Consider the following 18,633-nt stretch of genomic DNA (forward strand, 5'->3'; position numbering starts at 1 on the left):
CCCAAATCTGTGCCCCTGCAAGCCCCCCTTGTGTCCGCCTGCCCCTGAAGCTCATCTCCTGCCTCCTGCCCTGATGTGTACCCTCCCCCCCTTTTACAGTGCTGCCCGCGGTCCCCCTGCTGTGTGTGATGGCGGTGGCTCCATTCCTAAGCCGCCGCCATCAGCAGAGAGTGTCAGCTCTATGCTGACACTCTGCTGTAACCCCATAGATGCCGCGGCAGCGGCATCCATGGAGTTAATAGAGGGAGGGGGCTGCTGCGCTGTTGCGTCCGCTGTTGCCACCTACAGGGCATCTGATAGTATTATACTTTGCATTGCAAAGTATAGTACAGCCATCAGCCCCACTGGATCTTCAAGATCCAAGAGGGACTTTCTAAAAAAAAAAAAAAAAAAAAAAAAAAAATTAAAATAATAAAAGCAAAAATAAATCAAAATGTAAAATTAAAAAAAGAAATTGCCTTTTCCTATAAAAAATAAATAAATAAATACACATAGTAGGTATCTCCGCGTCCGTAACGACCGTCTCTATAAATATATCACATGATAGACCCTGTCCGATAAACACCATAAAAAACAAAACTGTGCAAACAAAAGCCATTTTTGTCACCTTACATCACAAAAAGTGCAACAGCAAGCGATCAAAAAGGTGCATATCAAACAAAATGGTACCAATAAAACAGTCAACTCATCCAGCAAAAAATGAGACCCTACATAAGAAAATCGCAAAAAAAAACTTAAAAAACTATAGTTCTTAGAACATTGAGACACTAAAAGATTTTTTTTATTTCAAATATGCTATTATTGTGTTAAAGTGAAATAAATAAACAAAAAAGTGTACATATTCGGTATCGCCGCATCCGTAATACCCTGCTCGATAAAAATATCACATGACCTAACCACATAAAAAACATATGGCGTTCAGAAAATGGACACACAAAAACAATTTCTTTTTCAAAAATTATTCATTATGTTAAACTGAAACAAAGAAAGTAGGCATATTTGATATCACTACGTCCATAACAACCTGCTCTATGAAAATAGCACATGAACTACCCTGTCAGACGAATCTTGTAAAAAATAAAAAGGGGACAAAACCTTGCCTCACAAAAAACTTAATATAGAGCAATTAAAAATGTACCCCTAAATAGTACCAATAAAACTGGCACCTTATCCCCTAGTTTCCAAAATAGGGTCACTTTTTGGGAGTTTCTACTGTATGGGTGCATCAGGGGGGGGGGGGGGGGGGTCTTTAACCACTTCAGCCCCGCTAGGTGAAACCCCCTTCATGACCAGGCCACTTTTTACACTTCGGCACTACACTACTTTCACCGTTTATCGCTCGGTCATGCAACTTACCACCCAAAAGAATTTTACCTCCTTTTCTTCTCACTAATGGAGCTTTCATTTGGTGGTATTTTATTGCTGCTGACATTTTTACTTTTTTTGTTATTAATCAAAATGTAACGATTTTTTTGCAAAAAAATGACATTTTTCACTTTCAGCTGTGAAATTTTGCAAAAAAAACGACATCCATATATAAATTTTTCGCTAAATTTATAGTTCTACATGTCTTTGATAAAAAAAAAATGTTTGGGCAAAAAAAAAATGGTTTGGGTAAAAGTTATAGCATTTACAAACTATGGTACAAAAATGTGAATTTCCGCTTTTTGAAACGGCTCTGATTTTCTGAGCACCTGTCATGTTTCCTGAGGTTCTACAATGCCCAAACAGTAGAAAAACCCCACAAATGACCCCATTTCGGAAAGTAGACACCCTAAGGTATTCGCTGATGGGCATAGTGAGTTCATAGAACTTTTTATTTTTTGTCACAAGTTAGCGGAAAATGATGATGATTTTTATTTTTTATTTTTTTCTTACAAAGTCTCATATTCCACTAACTTGCGACAAAAAATAAAAAATTCTAGGAACTCACCATGCCCCTCACAGAATACCTTGGGGTGTCTTCTTTCCAAAATGGGGTCACTTGTGGGGTAGTTATACTGCCCTGGCAATTTAGGGGCCCAAATGTGTGAGAAGAACTTTGCAATCAAAATGTGTAAGAAATGACCGGTGAAATCCGAAAGGTGCACTTTGGAATATGCGCCCCTTTGCCCACCTTGGCAGCAAAAAAGTGTCACACATGTGGTATCGCCGTACTCAGGAGAAGTTGGGGAATGTGTTTTGGGGTGTCATTTTACATATACCCATGCTGGGTGAGAGAAATATCTTGGCAAAAGACAACTTTTCCCATTTTTTTATACAAAGTTGGCATTTGACCAAGATATTTTTCTCACCCAGCATGGGTATATGTAAAATGACACCCCAAAACACATTGCCCAACTTCTCCTGAGTACGGCGATACCAGATGTGTCACACTTTTTTGCTGCCAAGGTGGGCAAAGGGGCACATATTCCAAAGTGCACCTTTCGGATTTTGCAGGGCATTTTTTACACATTTTGATTGCAAAGTTCTTCTCACACATTTGGGCCCCTAAATTGCCAGGGCAGTATAACTACACCACAAGTGACCCCATTTTGGAAAGAAGACACCCTAAGGTATTCCGTGAGGGGCACTGCGAGTTCCTAGAATTTTTTATTTTTTGTCACAAGTTAGCGGAAAATGATGATTTTTTTTTTTTTCTCTTTTTTCCTTACAAAGTCTCATATTCCACTAACTTGCGACAAAAAATAAAAAATTCTAGGAACTCGCCATGCCCCTCACGGAATACCTTGGGGTGTCTTCTTTCCAAAATGGGGTCACTTGTGGCGTAGTTATACTGCCCTGGCAATTTAGGGGCCCAAATGTGTGAGAAGTACTTTGCAATCAAAATCTGTAAAAAATGACCGGTGAAATCCGAAAGGTGCACTTTGGAATATGTGCCCCTTTGCCCACCTTGGCATCAAAAAAGTGTCACACATCTGGTATCGCCGTACTCAGGAGAAGTTGGGGAATGTGTTTTGGGCTGTCATTTTACATATACCCATGCTGGGTGAGAGAAATATCTTGGCAAAAGACAACTTTTCCAATTTTTTTATACAAAGTTGGCATTTGACCAAGATATTTTTCTCACCCAGCATGGGTATATGTAAAATGACACCCCAAAACACATTGCCCAACTTCTCCTGAGTACGGCGATACCAGATGTGTCACACTTTTTTGCTGCCAAGGTGGGCAAAGGGGCACATATTCCAAAGTGCACCTTTCGGATTTTGCAGGGCATTTTTTACACATTTTGATTGCAAAGTTCTTCTCACACATTTGGGCCCCTAAATTGCCAGGGCAGTATAACTACCCACAAGTGACCCCATTTTGGAAAGAAGACACCCCAAGGTATTCCGTGAGGGGCATGGCGAGTTCCTAGAATTTTTTATTTTTTGTCGCAAGTTAGTGGAATATGAGACTTTGTAAGGAAAAAAGAAAAAAAAAAGAAAAATCAGCATTTTCCGCTAAATTGTGACAAAAAATAAAAAATTCTAGGAACTCGCCGTGCCCCCCACGGAATACCTTGGGGTGTCTTCTTTCCAAAATGGGGTCACTTGTGGCATAGTTATACTGCCCTGGCAATTTAGGGGCCCAAATGTGTAAGAAGTACCTTGAAATCAAAATGTGTAAAAAATGGCCTGCGAAATCTGAAAGGTGCCCCTTTGCCCACCTTGGCTGCAAAAAAGTGTCACACATCTGGTATCGCCGTACTCAGGAGAAGTTGGGGAATGTGTTTTGGGGGGTCATTTTACATATAACCATGCTGGGTGAGAGAAATATCTTGGCAAAAGACAACTTTTCCCATTTTTTTATACAAAGTTGGCATTTGACCAAGATATTTTTCTCACCCAGCATGGGTATATGTAAAATGACACCCCAAAACACATTCCCCAACTTCTCCTGAGTACGGCGATACCAGATGTGTCACACTTTTTTGCAGCCTAGATGCGCAAAGGGGCCCAAATTCCTTTTAGGAGGGCATTTTTAGACATTTGGATCCCAGACTTCTTCTCATGCTTTAGGGCCCCTAAAAATCCAGGGCAGTATAAATACCCCACATGTGACCCCACTTTGGAAAGAAGACACCCCGAGGTATTCAATGAGGGGCATGGCGAGTTCCTAGAATTTTTTTTTTTTTTGCATAAGTTAGCGGATATTGATTTTTTTTGTTTTTTTTCTCACAAAGTCTCACTTTCCGCTAACTTAGGACAAAAATTTCAATCTTTCATGGACTCAATATGCCCCTCACGGAATACCTTGGGGTGTCTTCTTTCCGAAATGGGGTCACATGTGGGGTACTTATACTGCCCTGGCTTTTTAGGGGCCCTAAAGCGTGAGAAGAAGTCTGGAATATAAATGTCTAAAAATGTTTACGCATTTGGATTCCGTGAGGGGTATGGTGCGTCCATGTGAGATTTTATTTTTTGACACAAGTTAGTGGAATATGAGACTTAGTAAGAAAAAACAAAAACAATAACAGACAAAAAATTTCCACTAACTTGTGCCAAAAAAAATGGCTGAATGGAGCCTTACCAGGGGGGGGAGTGATCAATGACAGGGGGGTGATCAATGACAGGGGGGTAATCACCCATATAGACTCTCTGATCACCCCCCTGTCATTGATCACCCCCCCTGTAAGGCTCCATTCAGACATCCGCATGATTTTTTACGGATCCATGGATACATGTATCGGATCCACAAAACGCATGCGGACGTCTGAATGGAGCCTTACAGGGGGGTTATCAATGACAGGGGGTGATCAGGGTAATCAGGGTGATCACCCCCCTGTCACTGATCACCCCCCCTGTAAGGCTCCATTCAGACATCCGCATGATTTTTTACGGATCCATGGATACATGTATCGGATCCACAAAACGCATGCGGACGTCTGAATGGAGCCTTACAGGGGGGTTATCAATGACAGGGGGTGATCAGGGTAATCAGGGTGATCACCCCCCTGTCACTGATCACCCCCCCTGTAAGGCTCCATTCAGACATCCGCATGATTTTTTACGGATCCATGGATACATGGATCGGATCCACAGAACGCATGCGGACATCTGAATGGAGCCTTACAGGGGGGTTATCAATGACAGGGGGTGATCAGGGTAATCAGGGTGATCACCCCCCTGTCACTGATCACCCCCCCCCCCTGTAAGGCTCCATTCAGACATCCGCATGATTTTTTACGGATCCATGGATACATGGATCGGATCCGTAAAAATCATGCGGACGTCTGAATGGAGCCTGACAGGGGGGTGATCAATGACAGGGGGTGATCAGGGAGTGTATATGGGTGATCACCCGCCCGTCATTGATCACCCCCTGTAAGGCTCCATTCAGACGTCCGCATGTGTTTTGCGGATCCGATCCATGTATCCATGGATCCGTAAAAATCATGCGGACGTCTGAATGGAGCCTTACAGGGGGGGTGATCAGTGACAGGGGGGTGATCAATGACAGGGGGTGATCAGGGAGTGTATATGGGTGATCACCCGCCTGTCATTGATCACCCCCCTGTAAGGCTCCATTCAGACTTCCGCATGATTTTTACGGATCCATGGATACATGGATCGGATCCGTAAAAATCATGCGGACGTCTGAACGGAGCCTGACAGGGGGGTGATCAATGACAGGGCGGTGATCAATGACAGGGGGGTGATCAGGGAGTTTATATGGGGTGATCATGGGTGATCAGGGGTTTATAAGGGGTTAATAAGTGACGGGGGGGGGGGGGGGTGTAGTGTAGTGTGGTGTTTGGTGCGACTGTACTGACCTACCTGAGTCCTCTGGTGGTCGATCCTAACAAAGCGGACCACCAGAGGACCAGGTAGGAGGTATATTAGACGCTGTTATGAAAACAGCGTCTAATATACCTGTTAGGGGTTAAAAAATTCGGATCTCCAGCCTGCCAGCGAGCGATCGCCGCTGGCAGGCTGGAGATCCACTCGCTTACCTTCAGTTCCTGTGAGCGCGCGCGCCTGTGTGCGCGCGTTCACAGGAAATCTCGCGTATCGCGAGATGACGCGTATATGCGTGACTGTGCGCAGCCCTGCCACCTCCGGAACGCACATGTGCGTTAAGCGGTCCGGAGGTGGTTAAATGGGAAAAGGCATCTAAAACCAGTCCAGCAAAATCTGCCTTCTAAAAACCATACGGCATTCCTTTCCTGCCGTGCGCCCTTACATCAGTTTACGACCACATGTGGGGTGTTTCTGTAAACCGCAGAAGTCAGGGTAATAAATATTGAGTCCTTAAAAAGTGAGTTTTGGAAATTTTCTTGCAAATTTTAAGAATTGCTTCTAAACTTCTAAACCTTCTAACATCCTAAAAAAATTAAAGGACATTTCCAATATGATGCCAACATAAAGTAGACATATGGGAAATGTTAGTAAATATTTTATTGGGTATGACTTTCTGTTTTAGAAGCAAAGATGTTTTCATAAATAAAGGTGAACTATATTGACTCAAATTTTTGACTATCATGAAGTACATGTCACGAGAAAACAATCACAGAATGGCTTGGATAAATAAAAGTGTTCCAAAGCAATTACAACATAAAGTAACGCATGTCAGATTTGTAAATTTAGACCTGGACACTGGGGCATCAATGACCCTTGGTCATGAAAGGGTTAAGGAGCAAAATAAAAAAATACTGCTTGTATATTAAAAAAAAAAAAAAAAGAGCCCTTACACCTCTCTGTCAAAAAAAAAAAAAATGACGGCAAAATGTTCAAATGTTGAATATTCCAATGGTGCCCCTTCCCTTCTGAGCCCTGCCATTTATCAAAACAGAAGTTAATGACATATGGGGTATTGCCTTACTTGAGAGAAACGTTAGAAAAGTTAGTCCAATGAATCCTTGTTAAAATGAAAAATGTGGGGCTAAAGCAATATATAACTGAATAAAATGTAGTTTTTAATTTTCCTGGTCCAGTGTTAATAGAGTCTATGGATTATTTGTGTGGTAAAAACAATCATTACAACCCTAGCTGCATTAGGGCTCATGCACACAACCGTATGTATTTTGCAGTCTGCAAAAAAATGATCCGCAAAAAATACGGATGACGTCTGTGTGCATGCCATATTTTGTGGAACAGCACAGCTGGCCCCAAATAGAACAGTCCTATCCTTGTCTGTAATGCAGACAATTTTTTTTTACTTCGGATCGGAAACGGAATGCACACGGAGTAACTTCAGTTTTTTTTTTTTTGCGGACCCATTGGAATGAATGGTTCTGCATACGGTCCGCAAAAAACAAAACGCCACCAAAAACGGAGATGGAAAGAAAATACATGTGTGCATGAGCCCTTAGGCAAAGTAGTTTGCAAAATAGGGCCATTTCTTGAGGGTTTACACTGTATTGGTATATAGGAAGTGTGTCACCAAAAATATTATCTCGCAGTTAAAACCAGATAATAGCACATCTCCTTTTTTTCTAATCTGTTTTCATTTTCCTGTTTTAGATTTTTAATTTTATTTCCTGAACATTATTATGGGGGCTGCCATCTTGCCTGAGCTGTTCTTAACTGCTGTGTCCTCAAACAGAAGTTTTTGAAATCCATTTCAGAAACTCTAACAAATTATGCTGCTACAGAAAATAACCTGCAAAAACCTCAATTTAGCTAAAAAAAAAAAAAAAAGGCTATGTACACCTTTGGAGTAAATTATTTTTTTTTACGATGGCCATTTAACTTATTTTTGCCTAAAAAGCATATTTTCAATTAGCCTTTATTAAAAATATTGAGCTGTTCAGTCACAAAGGGTTAACTGTTTTTCTACCTGTGACTGGTACTTTCACTTTCTTTTGGTCATCTAATTACCCTTATGTCTAGACTACTAGAGGTCAGAAACACTTATTTAAGCCACATTCTTATCAATAAGAGAAGAACTGAGCTGTAATGAGTGTTTATAATGTGAGAGAGCAGATATAAGTCCATCTGCTCCTCAGATGATGGAAAAGACAAAAAATCCACAGGCAGCTAGCTAGCAGAGCATGTTAGCTCTGTACAGAAAAAAGGAGATTTTTGTTTAACTTACCTGTAAAATATCTTTCTCGCTCTTCATTGGGGGACACAGGAACCGTGGGTATAGAGCTATGTCCTCTAGGAGGCGTTGACACTAGTAAAAGCTGTTAGCTCCTCCCCTGGCAGCTATACCCCCTCCAGCCTGGAGAGAGCGCTTCAGTTTGTGTACAAGCAGTAGGAGAAGAAAGCCAACCAAAGAAAAAACATGGAATTCCAACCATGCCAAAAGACCCAACAGGGTTCAAACCAGCAACTGCCACAACTGTGGTCAAACAACAATACTTGTGTCCCCCAATGAAGAGCGAGAAAGAGATTTTACTGGTAAGTTATACAAAAATCTCTTTTTCTCACCCATATTCATTGGGGGACACAGGAACCATGGGACCTCTAAAAGCAGTCCACAGGGAGGGAAAAACCACAGACCCACGGAAGCAAGCGTCCCTGCCGGCATCTAAGAAACTGCCGCTTGCAAGACCATGTGGCCCAAGGCAGCGTCCGCCGATGCATAAGAATGCACCTGGTAAAATTTTGTGAATGTGTGTAAGGAGGAGATTCCTCCGAGCCCAAGATGCGCCCACCGCTCTGGTGGAGTGAGCCGTGACACCTAAAGGCGGAACCCTTCCCCGGGCACGGTATGCTTCAGCAATTGCAGACCGAATCCAACGTGCAATTGCCACCTTGGAGGCAGCCAATCTCTTGCGAGGGCCAGTACAGAGGAAGGGACCGGAGGCTGCTAAATAGATCCTCAGAGCTCTGACAACGTCCAAATGGTGAAACTCCTTTTCCTTAGGGTGAGAAGGAAATTGACACAGTGAGGGAAGGACAATTTTCTCATTAAAATGGAAGTCAGAGCACACCTTCGGAAGAAAAGAAGGGACAGGCCGGAGAACCACTTTGTCCCTATGAATAACCCAGAAGGGTTCTCTGTAAGAGAGCGCCACCAACTTGGACACCCGTCTGATGGAAGTGATAGTGACCAGAAAAACTACCTTCCAGGACAGGAGTCGGAGAGAAGTGGGAAGCCTGGAGCGCTGAGAGGACTAAATTCAGATTCCAAAGCGGTAAAGGACGGTACGGAGGAACCGTATGTGCCACTCCCTGGAGAAAAGTCCTTACAGGTCCCAGGGGGGCCAGAGGGCACTGGAAAAGGATAGAAATGCTGACACCTGACCCTTCAAAAAACTAAGAGTCAGACCAAGATCCAACCATGATTGAAGAAAGTACAGGACCGTAGAGAGAGAAAAACGAAGTGGGGGGGGGGGGGGGGGGGATTAGATGTTCTGGCTTTCACAGAAACCCTGGAAGGACCTCGAGGTCCTGTAATGGATCCTGGACGATGCAGGCTTTCTGGCCTGAATCATAGTGTGGATGACAGCCGCCGAAAAACCTCTTTGCATCAAAATGGCAGTTTCAATGGCCACGCCGTCAAACGAAGAGACCTTAAATGCTGATGGAAGACCGGTCCATGTGAAAGAAGGTCGTTTCTGAGAGGTAGGGACTTCTTCTAGAAGGAGAACGAGGTCGGCGTACCACACGCGACAGGGCCAATACAGGGCAACGAGGATTGCTGGAATGCCCTCCATCCTGCTTTTCCGTAGAACCCTTAGTGGGAAGTGGGAAAAGACATAAAGGAGGGAGAACCCTTCCAAGGGGAGATCCGGGCGTCCACGCCGCAAGATTTCAGATTCCTTGCTCGGGAGAGGAAAGTGGGAAAGTTTCCAATTGAGCCTTGAGGCCACCAAGTCCACGTCGGGGCGACCCCAGCGCAGCCAGATCGCCACAAACACCTCCAGGTGCAGGGACCACTTGCCCGGATCTATCGTTGTCCTGCTGAGGAAGTCTGCAGTCCAGTTCTCCACACCCGGGATGTAGATTGCTGAAATTTCCGATACATGGGTCTCCGCTCACCGTAAGATCTGGGCAGATTCCTGCATCACCGCAGAGCTGCGCGTTCCCCCTTGGTGGTTGATGTCCAGAGTATGCTATGGCTACGCCAGAATCCTTGTACCGTAGGAGCCGCGGTATGCCCCGCCATGCAAAACTGAGGGGGAGGCTTGAGGATATCCAGTAGAAGCCATGGTACCATACTGCCCCAGGGAAGTAGGGCTAATCTTAAACACTCCACCACCACCAGATAAGGGTGTTGAACTGGAACAACCGCCAAGCCAGCGTCAGGTTAGAACCCCTACTTGATGAGGGCTGCCCCACTGCAGCGACCACGAAAGCTAGGACTAGCGTAATATCTGCACCTGCAGAGGAGAACACGCTACTGTAGCTAAACCAGAGTGCCAGCATAACCACTTACGGAAGGGGTAAGGCAAATTGAGAGTCCTATACTTGGTGGGAGTGCAATTACTCCACCTACTTAAGGGGGTAATGTATACGGTAAACACTGAAACCGTTGATAATGCCATAACTCCCCCTATGGAAGAGGCTAATGCATACGGCAAGTATTGTCCCCAGTGGAAAAGCAATTCCACTAGAGGGAGGTAATGTCTAAGGGAAGTAATGCATCCAGAAGTAGTGCAAATACTCCACCTAAGGAAGGGGGTAATGCATATGACAAATACTGCCGTCTACCATGGACGCAACCTTGGAGGATCGCACCGGAATCCTGGCAGAAACCGAACCACAGAAACACCCCCCTCTCCTCTCAGACCGAACGTCTCCCGTAAGGGAGGGTGCATCTGAGCGTGACCTTAAGGAAGAAGGATGGGGTGAGGAAGTGACTAAGGAGGAATATATCCTGCTCTGGCCCGCTATGTTTAATTCTACCTCTGAAGAACTGGCCCATGGCAGTTGAAGGATGCTCCGGTGGGATTTATCAACCAAACTACTCTGGGGTGGAATGGGAACTTCTAGAGCAGTGTTTCCCAACCAGTGTGCCTCCAGCTGTTGCAAAACTACACTTCCCAGCATGCCCGCACAGCCAAAGCCTGTCCAGGCATGCTGGGAGTTGTAGTTTTGCAACAGCTGGAGGCACGCTGGTTGGGAAACACTGTTCTAGAGGTTCACACACTGGATTGCGCAGGCGGTGCTACCAAACGTCCACGGAGGGTGGATTGGGAACTTTCAGAGGTCCTCCATTGGGTTGCACAGGCAGTGCTTTAACAACCAAACGACCCGGGAGAGTGGATTGGGAAGGTCCGGTGATCCACCATTGGATTGCGCACGTGGTGCTTATCAACAAAACGACCTCGGACGGTCATTTCGAAGTTCCGGATGTTCAAAATTGGATTGCGTGGGTAGTGCTCATCAACCAAACAACCCCGGAGGGCGATTGGGAGCTCTGGATGTCCACCATTGGATTGCACAGGCAGCGCCTGGCAACCAAGCGGCCCCGGAGGGTCAATGGAAAGGTCCACCGTTGGACTGCGGAGGCAATGCTCTACCAACCAGCCCGACCCCAGAGGGTGGATTGGGAAACTGAAGGGTCCTCCTCTGTCCGTGATAGGACACGGCCCAGTCTGAAAAAGATAGGGAGGTCCTGAGGAGGCAGAGGAGTTAAATTCCTCAACATTAAAGCCCTGCAGATAGAAAAACCATAGAATCCTGTGCCAGCCTCAAGAGATGGCTAACCAGGAAGGGTTAACTGCCTGAGGAGAGGGCGGAAGAATTTGCGCCAGACCGCCCCCGGGGACGAAAGTTGCGGGCTAGTAGACCGCAAAGCCGGGGCCTAAAGTTATGTGAAGGCTGCCGGACACGGCCAACTGGGATGTCCTGCCAGAGCACAGAGGGGCCTGTAGTGCCAGGGAAATGCGACCGCTTGAGCACAACGGCTGGGAGAACGCCGCGCGGGTCGGCGTGAAGGCGGGGCCTAAATATATCGGTGCCCGGACCAGTGTTGGGGTTTAGCCTTCTGGAGCGGCGCGCTGGTGCCCGCTCCCAAGGGTGGATAATGGCGATGGGGAGCGGAAAGCCTCCTCCGCTCCCCTCCGTGCATTCGGACCACAGCGGTGCGCACGGGCGCCCGCGGGAGACATGGCCATTAACCCCTTATGTGCCCGTGTACAGTTGCCACAGAGGGGGAAGGAAGGGAATGCCAACGGGGAAGCTGGGCTATGTTGCGCAGGCAGGATAATGAAGCCTAGTGTCTGGCCAAGGAGGGAGGGTGAGAGCTGTAATAGATACAAAATGACAAGGTCAAACTGAAGTGAAGACTTATATTTCATCTTGTCTTGAGGACAGCAGTGTATCACTGTCATGTCTGACTTCACCCACTGGTGCTTGGTCAAATAGGAAGGGAGAGGGGTTAAACATACTCACCTTATCTTCCTCCTCTTTACTTCACCCTCCCTAAGTGGGCCCATAAGGTCACCTTCTCCAGCAGGGTCACCTCCTCAGCAGCTGGCACCGGAGTGGCAGGAGTCTGGTGTGGCGGGAGGGTCTTCTTTGTCGGACCTAGGTGACCCCTTGGCTGGCGGGATGAAGGGGAGCTGGGCTGCCCTGGTCCACCTTGTCTTCTTGTGGGGGAGGAGGCAGCTTGGCGGACCAACGCTGGTGTGCTCCCCCGGGAGAACAGGGAGGCGAGCGACCACTGTTTCCCACCCAAAAGAAGAGAAAAAAAAAATTTAAGTAAAAAATCTTCAGGAGCTATATTGACACTAGAAAAAACTGAAGCGCTCTCTCCAGGTTGGAGGGGGTATAGCTGCCAGGGAAGGAGCTAACAGCTTTTACTAGTGTCAACGCCTCCTAGAGGACATAACTATACCCACGGTTCCTGTGTCCCCCAGCGAATATGGGCGAGAAAAGGATTCCATATTGTTAAGACCAATTGAAAAAATTATTTTAGCTCAAAATGAGTATAATGCAATAATTTAAAAAAAATTGCCTCCAAAGGTGTACAGGGTTAATAAACTTTCTATATATCATTATGAATGCTTTGAGGGGTTCAAATTTTCTAATATACGTTTTCTAATATACAGTTGTTTTAAAAGTTATTTCAGAACTGAAGTGGTCCCTAAATAAAAAGTCTTCACACTTTTGATCCTTCTAAACTTCGTCACACATTTGAGCCTTCTAATGTCCTTACAAAAAAAAACAAAAAAAAAAAACACTGTCACGTGTCGCTTTGTAACATATTACCACTTAAGCCAGTCATGTACATGTGCTCTCATCTGTGCAGGAAGTTTACAGAAAGGGACCAGAAGTCCTGTGAAGACAACACAAGAAGCCTCACGAGCAGGTAAATATAGATTTCTTCATAGGTCCCTCTGAGTGGGTAAATTTAACAAAAAATAATAATCCTAGACAAAAGTTGCCGTGTCCATAGGAGGTTAAAATACATCTTCTGTAGCATAACTGCTGTTTCAGGTAAAAGCCACATTTTACTGAGTAGAGCAAAGTTCAGAAGGGTGCAGTAAAGTGCAATCCCTCTATTTTATAGGTTGCTAATAGAAGAGGGTATTTTTGTAAGTTGAACCAAACCCTTTTAGGGAAAGGGGAGGTCTTGAAATACTTCCATTCGAAATGTACTCTTATTTTCAGACCAATGATACTGCAGAGGTTCCCTTCCCTTTGATTTGGGGGGCTTGTTTATTCAAGGTGAGTTTATAGCCTTGGCATCTAGGCCTAAAAAAAGCTTAGAAATAAGCAATTGGACTCTCTACAGTCACAGATTGCTGTCTTGGAAAGGCTGGGGAAGAGGACCTCTGCCATATGCGATCAAAATCTGTTTGAACCCCTTTCCCAACTATGTATGTAAAACAGAATATATATCCCCACGGTAATAAAGGGAACAGGTCCGCATTAATTATTATATATATATATATATATATATATATATATATATATATATATATATATATATATATAAAAAATGCAATACCTAATACCCTTATAAATAAGCTACACTTGGGATAGGATGTGCCTCTCACCACAACAGCACAGACAGCTGTCCGGTTTCAAGCCTTTTATAGCTCCCTCTACAATCTCACTTCACGAGTCATTTCAAGCTAAGCAGGATAGGATCTCACACATTCAAACTTTCTTGCATACAGTACTTTATCCTTCCCACACTCGTCCCAGATAACCTTTACTCTTTGATAGTTCCAGTTGACAGTATTTGCAATAAGACAAGCCCTGCAGCATACCTTGTTGGGGAAAAGGTCAGGGCCTGACGGGCTCCTAGTTTATTATTAGAAAAAGTCCCTATCAGTGTTATTTTTAACGTTTATGCCATTGTTTACAACAAGGTACCAAACCCTGCCCCCACATTTTTGGAGGCGCAAATCACGGTTCTGTCTAAGGAAAGTAAGGACCATACGTACCCTTTTAAACTGTGATGTGAAGCTCTGGGCAAAAATCTTAGCAAATCCAGTTTAGGCTACTTTCACACCTGCGTTCGATCGGATCCGTTCTAAACGGATCCGCTCATATTAATGCAGACTGTGGCTCCGTTCAGAACGAATCAGTCTGCATTATAACTTGAAGTGTGAAAGTAGCTTGAGCGGATCCGTTCAGACTTTACATTGAAAGTCAATGGGGGACGGATGCGCTTGAAGATTGAGCCATATGGTGTCATCTTCAAGCGGATCCGTCCCCATTGACTTACATTGTAAGTCGGAACGGATCCGATTGCCTCCGCACGGCCAGGCGGACACCCGAACGCTGGTTGCAGCGTTCAGGTGTTCGCTCACTGAGCGGAGCGGAGGCTGAGCGCTGGCAGGCGGATGCATTCTCAGTGGATCCGCCTCCACTGAGAATGCATTCGGGCCAGACGGCTGCGTTCAGGGCCGCTCGTGAGCCCCTTCAAACGGAGCTCACGAGCGGACACCTGAACGCAGGTGTGAAAGGAGCCTTAGCTTCTCCTTCCCTCCTTGATCAACACTGAGCAGGCAGGCTTTGTGCCCTCGGGGACAACTCGACGAGTATTAAATGCTATAGACTAAGCTAGATGCCAAAATGTTCCATTGGTCCTTCTCAGGAGTGATGCCGAGAAGGCCTTTGACAGGCTTGATTGTCTATACAGGTCCTTCTAAAAAAATTAGCATATTGTGATAAAGTTCATTATTTTCTGTAATGTACTGATAAACATTAGACTTTCATATATTTTAGATTCATTACACACCAACTGAAGTAGTTCAAGCCTTTTATTGTTTTAATATTGATGATTTTGGCATACAGCTCATGAAAACCCAAAATTCCTATCTAAAAAAATTAGCATATCATGAAAAGGTTCTCTAAACAAGCTATTAACCTAATCATCTGAATAAACTAATTAACTCTAAACACCTGCAAAAGATTACTGAGGCTTTTAAAAACTCCCAGCCTGGTTCATTACTCAAAACCGCCATCATTTGTAAGACTGCCGACCTGACTGCTGTCCAGAAGGCCATCATTGACACCCTCAAACAAGAGGGTAAGGAATAGGCTGTTCCCAGAGTGCTGTATCAAGGCACCTCAGTGGGAAGTCTGTGGGAAGGAAAAAGTGTGGCAGAAAATGCTGCACAACGAGAAGAGGTGACCGGACCCTGAGGAAGATTGTGGAGAAGGACCGATTCCAGACCTTGGGGGACCTGCGGAAGCAGTGGACTGAGTCTGGAGTAAAAACATCCAGAGCCACCGTGTACAGACGTGCGCAGGAAATGGGCTACAGGTGCCGCATTCCCCAGGTCAAGCCACTTTTGAACCAGAAACAGCGGCAGAAGCGCCTGACCTGGGCTACAGAGAAGCAGCACTGGACTGTTGCATGTCATTCGGAAATCAAGGTGCCAGAGTCTGGAGGAAGACTGGGGAGAGGGAAATGCCAAAATGCCTGAAGTCCAGTGTCAAGTACCCACAGTCAGTGATGGTCTGGGGTGCCATGTCAGCTGCTGGTGTTGGTCCACTGTGTTTTATCAAGGGCAGGGTCAATGCAGCTAGCTATCAGGAGATTTTGGAGCACTTCATGCTTCCATCTGCTGAAAAGCTTTATGGAGATGAAGATTTCATTTTTCAGCACGACCTGGCACCTGCTCACAGTGCCAAAACCACTGGTAAATGGTTTACTGACAATGGTATTACTGTGCTCAATTGGCCTGCCAACTCTCCTGACCTGAACCCCATAGAGAATCTGTGGGATATTGGGAAGAGAAAGTTGAGAGACGCAAGACCCAACACTCTGGATGCGCTTAAGGCCGCTATCGAAGCATCCTGGGCCTCCATAACACCTCAGCAGTGCCACAGGCTGATTGCCTCCATGCCACGCCGCATTGAAGCATTCATTTCTGCAAAAGGATTCCCGACCAAGTATTGAGTGCATAACTGAACATAATTATTTGAAGGTTGACTTTTTTTGTATTAAAAACACTTTTCTTTTATTGGTCGGATGAAATATGCAAATTTTTTTAGATAGGAAATTTGGGTTTTCATGAGCTGTATGCCAAAATCATCAATATTAAAACAATAAAAGGCTTGAACTACTTCAGTTGGTGTGTAATGAATCTAAAATATATGAAAGTCTAATGTTTATCAGTACATTACAGAAAATAATGAACTTTATCACAATATGCAATTTTTTTTAGAAGGACCTGTATATGAAAGAGGTGCTACATAAATTTCAATTTCCCTCCTAATTTTTAGCCGCAATTTTATTCATTATATTTACACCTGTTGGCGAGAGTTAAGGTTAACGGCTCTTAATCAGAATATTTTTTTATTTTTTTTTAAAGCTAAATGACACCGCAGGGCTGCCTGCTTTCACCCAGTTTACTTGTCCTATGTATGGAGCCGCTGATCTAATCGATTCGCCCAAATGACAAAATGTCTGGGCTCTCTACACCACAGCGGATGCTGATGATTTACTTATTTTTCTTACAAACTCTGCTAAAGCCTTCCCACGTATACTTACCCTGTTGGACCACTTGGGAAAGCTTTTCAACTTTAAGATTAACTTTACCAAATCCACAGTCTTAATATTATACTGCCATCTTATGAAGTTACTGCTATACCAGCTTCTGCTCCCTTTGGTCTACATACAACATATAAGATCACATATATACCTTGGATGGGTAGGAAGACTATACTTACATCCTTTATAATGCCAAAGTCTATTTATCTTCCCAATTTCTTTTTCGCCAAAGTCAAAAATATGTTTTCTCGCTTTTTATGGATGCAAACCTGCCCTAAAAATCGCTCATCATTCCTTGATAAACCTTAAGGGGTCTGGCGGCATAGGCCATCCTGACTTAGAGATATTGTGTCTCTCCAGATGCGTAGATGGCTAGATCCAGTGGTTGAGTTTGAACGGCTTCTTCTGGACTCCTCATTTCACCATATGCCATGGATGGGTATGATTCCACAATCTCTTAGAACAACCTCTAATTCCCTAACTAAGGGATTATTTTGCGTTTGGAATAGGCAACATGAGTGTCCTCCCTTTGCTTTCTTCCCCTCTCCTTTAAATCTGGCCAGATAACGCCCTCAGTTAGTTGCATATCCACACCCTTCTGACGCTGAAGTTTTGAAACAGTCTGGATGTCTTTATATTATCTATTTTAGGTCATGGTCAGGTACCTACCAAACAAGATCTGAATGGCCTTCTGGGTGTTTCAGACCTCCCTCTCCTACATTATTATCAATTTTCCTTGTCAACAATATCTGAAGCTCCACTCTCATTACCTGGTTTGAGAAGGCTATGTTATACAGTAAGACTGTTCGTAAAGGGGTTTCCAAAATATTTAAGGCCTTGGCCTCCTTCATTGGTTCTGAGTGTTCGCCTTCTGTGGCTGTGTGGGGGAGGGAACTGGGTAGAGCTTTTTCAGCTCTGGCGGTCAAGCAGATCCTATCTAGATCTTATGGATTCTCTACGTGTGTATGCACACAGGAGAATTCATACAAAACCCTTGATGGTACAAGACCCCTACTTTACTTTTCTCTCAAAGGTGAAGTGTCATTGATATGTACTGGAGATGTGGAGCAAGAGACGATTTCTCATATATGGTGGAAGGGTGTTGGGAAAAGAGGCTTCTGAAGGGAGGTGGAGGACACTATTCACCAGGTGTGTGGGTCCAAAATTTGTTTGTCAAAGATCACAGTTCTTTTATGATTTGACTCGCCCTTGTTTCACCCTCATAAGCATTCTTTACCAATTTATCTTTCTATTGCAGGAAAGCTGCTAATTCTATCCAAATGGCTGAGTACAGACTCGTTAACTAAACAACAGTGGATGGACAGGTTAAATCAGATCTATACATTAAAAGGATATTACTTCATGGATTAACTACTCCTATGACCCATTTGTAATGGTTATGGCTACTTTGGGTTTCTTTCAAAAGATCTATGCTCTCGCCCTTGTCTGGGGTTCTCTGATGTAATGCTCAAACCACAATGGTGTGGGAATATCTTTCGAGATTCCATGTTTATAAACCTTTTTGGGGGTTTCTTATTGGTATTTATTATTATTTATGGCTAAGTATTGTCATTTTATTTGTTTGACTGTTTTTCACATGCAGCAAACTTTGTTGCATACATTTCCGTGACTGAAAATCAGTTCTAATCTTAATGGGGTTGCACATACATGGATTTCTGCAAACCTCATTCAAATTAAAGGGGTTATCCGATATCTAAAACATCCCTTCCTTGAGGCTGGTCACCACCGCGGCCTGCTATTGGCTGCTCCCCGCCGTCACATGTTTTGATCTGA

At 44.5% G+C, this 18,633-nt stretch overlaps 1 protein-coding gene across 1 annotated transcript in view; it reads right to left on the minus strand.

The window, feature by feature from the left end:
* Nucleotides 1-18,633, minus strand: part of NUP133 (nucleoporin 133) — a 279,976-nt gene that overhangs the window by 67,831 nt on the left and 193,512 nt on the right. The gene's annotated exons all lie outside the window — the stretch shown is intronic.

The sequence above is a fragment of the Bufo gargarizans genome, chromosome 4 (assembly GCF_014858855.1).
Source record: "Bufo gargarizans isolate SCDJY-AF-19 chromosome 4, ASM1485885v1, whole genome shotgun sequence".
Classification (NCBI taxonomy): Eukaryota; Metazoa; Chordata; class Amphibia; order Anura; family Bufonidae; genus Bufo; species Bufo gargarizans.